Raw genomic sequence first — 4,838 nt, 5'->3', positions numbered from 1 at the left:
CTTCCCAGAATCCTCTCGTCTCTCTCTTCCCCCCCGTACACTTCACTGCACCTCGTAAATCTCAGTTACTCTCGGACACAGGAAATCATCCCTCTCCGTACTTTACAATAGGTAAATCACCAAAATATACATTTATGTAACTCCATTACCCATTCTTAACCCCAGTTACATATCGGAAGACATAAACCCCCACTTCTTATGGTTCTCCAAACCCCAGGGCTACATATATAATATACTTTTTTATTTTTACTGTATTTGTTACTATGTTGAGACAATCTGGGAAAAAAATTGAGCTAATCTGCCTTCTCCCTTAGCTCCTATCAACATTTTTTGGATGATCTGGATCAGGGGCCACCAACGCCCTTGTCGCCCGCAGGGCAAGTTCTAAAAATAGCCATTCTCATTAGGGAGCATTGCCAAATAAATTATTTAATATTTTTACATTGAAGTAGTAATATTTGTTTATATTCAGAATTTTAAAAAAAAGCCTATTATAAAAAAAAATTTAAATGTAAATTGTTATGCATAAATGTTATCGAAGGGCAGCAGCGCCTGCAGTTCTGCTGCTCCCTCTCTGCCGACCTTAGAGTGGGAGCAGCTCTAAGGTCTTTTTTTTTTTTTTTTTTACTTTAAGTAAAAAAAATAATTTCTGAAATTTTAATTATCGAACCCTCTTTACAATTAACAAAATTGTGGAGAAAAAAATATATATTATGCGTCAAAACATCTTGTACATAGCGCACACCCGAGTCTGTGGGGGTCAAAGGGCACCCAGAGCTTAAATCTTATTGGTCAGTTTGCTTTTGTTTATTTGGCGGCTCGGCGCTTTTTCTGTAAGCTAACACTGAATGAGCGGAGTTTGAACCTCCCGCAGTTCTAGGAGCGGTTCGGATTCCGGTTGAGCTTTTTTACCGTGTTCGGTTCTGACGGGTCGCCGGTTATGAGCTTTTTGATGTTTCCCGAACCGGACAGTTAGCGGGTCACCCGTTACCTGACATCTGCCGCTCTAACACTGTGTGTTAAACAATTGAATCTAGTTGAAACGTTTTCCAAAAGAGTAAAAACTAAGCAAACAATGTTGCTTCACCTTCTCCTCCTCTGCACGTCTGACACCTGAACCTGGATCAACATCCTCCTCTTTCCGTGGATCACAGGTCGGCTCCGCTTCCATGTACTTATTAGTATCGTTTGTGTTAAAAAAGGGTTCGCTGCTTTAGTGGTTTAAGTTTGCGCTGGTTTTGTGCGACGCGCACATGATGCGCATTGGAGACATGCGCACTTACAGGTCAGGTGCAGGGATAGTTTTGTGCTACCTTATAATCTGTCGGACATTTTTTTCTCTGCGCAATTTGTTAATAGTAAAGAGGGTTGGATAATAAAAATATGCAATAACTTTTCTTTTTTTATTTAAAGGAAAATGCGTCCAGCAGCTGCAATAATCCAGACTGCCAGTCACTTGTGGGAAATTTAGAATCACACAGAAAAGCTAAGAAAGGGAATCAAACTTAAAACTGAACTAAGAACTTCTGATCACATAATAGCAATTAACCAGAGCTGCCATGGTAATAATTACTGATWACTATTGTGAATAGTCCCCAACATTAATATTATTAGACGGCATGTAATCATATGTATTATTGTTATAAAGGCTGAGCCAAGAAAAGTAGCCCTTCGTGTTGCTCTGGACCCGTGAAGCAGCTCCCAGGCTCGAAAAGGTTGGTGACCCCTGATCTGGAGCAATTAAATGACAAAAAAGCCAAAAACAAGATACTTTTTTGTCACTTTATATCCTTTATGACTTACTACATTTCTATTGTGGTGAAACATATTTATAGACTTATGAAATTAGTGACTGAAAGGAACTGAAAGACCAAGTCAACTCACCAGTCATTACACATACTTTGTAATTATGTAATTATAAGGTAATTATCCCTCTCACTTTCTCTTTGAACCTTTTATGACCACAATCATGAATTGTGGTCATAAAACCATTCAAATCTCACATTATTTATTCACTTTAAATTCTCGCATCCAAATGAGGACAGATACATGAAGTCTGAGAAATTATGACCCCTGATCAAACCAAATTAGCTCCTAATAGATTTTATTTATTTGCTTACATTGAAAACGACTCTCAATTACAGCAGCTATACAAAAGTTCCTCTAATAACTCCAGGAGATATCCCATGACAGACGGCACTATTTCATGTCAGAAATTGCCAGGATGCAAAACAACCTAAACTAAAAAATGTACTAAATATCTAAGAAGCAAGATGAATCCCAATACGATTCCCTAATAAGGACGGAAATATTAAGTTGTGTAATACCTGCGAGCATTAGTTTGGAAAGGCAAGTGCAAAGCAAATTGACACCAATAGTGATCAAAAGCGAGATTTATATCCTGGATTATTGGGTCTAAATAATTCTGTCAAACATGGTACTCCAGATTAGACCTGATTTTACAATCGAAAATAGTCTTCCAACTTTTGACGATGTCGTACATTTTTGGTTCTAATCGCTGTTATCTGACATAGCTGGGATTTTAGAAGTGACTGCCTTTTGTTCTAGAACAGAAGGTGGGAGTAGGACAGGTGGGAGTTTCAGCGCTGTGGGATTAAAGAAATCCCTGCTGATCACCTGTGTGACATCAGCACTGCGCCTCGCTCTGGAGCCGAGGAGGCAGAAGGTCAAATAAAAACTCCTCCTAAAAACCCTGCGTAGCGTTTCAGTTCGTAAGAATTTCCTTTAAGAGCGCTTGTGTTCGCTCATTATTGGATCTTGAAAACCTCGGCTGAGTCACGAGAAACGTAAGAGAAACGTTTTTATGGCGGCTCGATTTGGTTTTAAAATCATTTGCATTCCTTGAGGATTTGGTGACCTTTCCCCCTGGAATTATTACAGACGGCGTTATTGTGGCGTAAGTCAGGTGCTGCTCAGATATTAGAGCCTGGAGGGGGGAGGGTGCGGGGGGGCTCATTTACAACACTTTCTTATGGATTCTGTCACACAATACAGTGAGAAACAATAATAATACACTGTGGGGAATCCCTGTTGCAGATCAGCAACCATCACACAGCAGCAAAATATATAAAGTTTTTCAGTGTCCATCTTGGTCTTGGGTTGCTGAGTTCGACACGTTTTAGTAAAAATCTTCTTTGTGTTTTGAGATGATTAAAAAAAAAAAAGTTTCCAAGTTGAGTAGTGGGATGTTTTCTGACTTTAAATCTGCTTTAACACTGTAAGATGGTGCTAGATGATTCTCTCCAAGCCTCTTCTACTCTCACTAAGAACATTTTTTTTTAACAAATAAAACTATTCCAGCCTACATTTGTAAAAAAAAAAAAAAAAAAAGACGCCTTTGATCGATAAAATAAGAAAAAAACGAAGAATCCAGCTGATCCTGACTTCACACAGCTCTAATCATACTTTGCTCCAGGCCGTGTTTTTCCATGTGATTTCTCTTTTCTCCTTGATAGCTCTCACAAACGCCCACAAGACCAGAGTGCGGTCAGCCCCCCTGGACATCTCTTTAATCCCGCTCTGTCTCAGCCGGCCCTCGCTCCAGACCAGGTGACTCCAGTCAGTCGGAAATCTCGTCTCCACTGGTTTCTGAGAACGAGGGAGGCGGACGCTGCGAGCTCCTCCGACTGGAAACATCGTTTCAGCAGGCAGAGCCAATGGAAATGTAGCTTTGGCCGCTGATCTGTGGGGAAAGGTTTTGGTTCTGATAACGTCTCATTCCTCAGGTTCTGCTTGTCTGCTTCAGCTGACAACATGTTGTGGGGGTGGAGGGGAATCTCTTGTGAAATGTGAAGTGGAGAAAAACTGGTACATGATTTTGAACACACACACACACACACACCTTTTTTGTTAGATTCATAAGTTTTACATTGAAAAACATTGGATTTGGGAAAATTAGTATTTTGTTATGGTATTTATATGAATTATTTTCATTTTGGTCTTTAAAGTACAAAAATTTCCACATAAATTTCCATTTTGTTCCGTCTGATGACGTAATTTTTAAATATTGAAATGACTGATGTTATATATATATATATAACTGGATATATTATATCCACCTCTGTACATAAAATCCCAACAAAATACATTAAAGCTCTATTATAGCCAGGTGTGGAGAGTTAAAGGGGTGTGAAAAAAAGTTTTTGCAAGGCACTGCACTGCAAAAATACAAAATCTTACAAAGTAATTTTTGGTCCAGTTTCTAATGCAAATATCTTAGTGCACTTAAAATAACACAAAACTAACTTTTCAGCAAGACAGAAGCTTGTTTTAAGTCTATAATTCCTTATCATTGATGAAAAAGTAATAGATCCACTGGCAAATAAATTCACTTATAACACAGGAATATTGCCTTGTTATAAGTGAATTTACTGGAACTAGTACTTTTTCATAAATAATAAGGAATTATAGACTTAAAACAAGCTTCTATCTTGTTTAAAAGTTACTTGCTGCAGTGTGTAGAAGCTGATTTAGGTATTTGTCTACACTGCAAAAAACACAAAATCTTACTTATTTTAGTCTAGTTTCCAGTGCAAACATCTTAATACACTTGAATTAAGACAAAACTAACTCCAAAGTAACTTTTCAACAAGATACAAGAGCTTATTTTAAGGCAATAAATCCATAATATTGATCAAATAAATAAATGACCAGTTCCACTGGTAGATTATCACTGATAACAAGATGTTTTTCCAAAGTTTTAAGTGAAATAACCTTTCATTTGATCTTTTTACTACAAGTTTTCTGAGAGGAAAGTTTCCTTTTAAAGCCGCTCAGACTCTGCACCACCCACTCCCCACCGCCCCCACCCGGCCCCC

General features: G+C 38.3%; 1 protein-coding gene across 1 annotated transcript in view; it reads left to right on the top strand.

The window, feature by feature from the left end:
- Positions 1 to 798: 798 nt before the first annotated feature.
- oca2 (oculocutaneous albinism II) overlaps positions 799 to 4,838 on the top strand; it is a 57,702-nt gene continuing 53,662 nt past the window's right edge. Inside the window, exons 1-2 of the mRNA XM_008407632.2 lie at positions 799 to 1,154; positions 3,477 to 3,570. The gene's annotated coding sequence lies outside the window, so the exon portion shown is untranslated. The remainder of the gene's footprint in view (positions 1,155 to 3,476; positions 3,571 to 4,838) is intronic.

This window comes from Poecilia reticulata, linkage group LG4, assembly GCF_000633615.1.
Source record: "Poecilia reticulata strain Guanapo linkage group LG4, Guppy_female_1.0+MT, whole genome shotgun sequence".
NCBI classification, from domain to species: domain Eukaryota; kingdom Metazoa; phylum Chordata; class Actinopteri; order Cyprinodontiformes; family Poeciliidae; genus Poecilia; species Poecilia reticulata.
The sequence above is the reverse complement of the archived record's forward strand: the minus strand, read 5'-3'. Positions and strand labels throughout refer to the sequence as shown.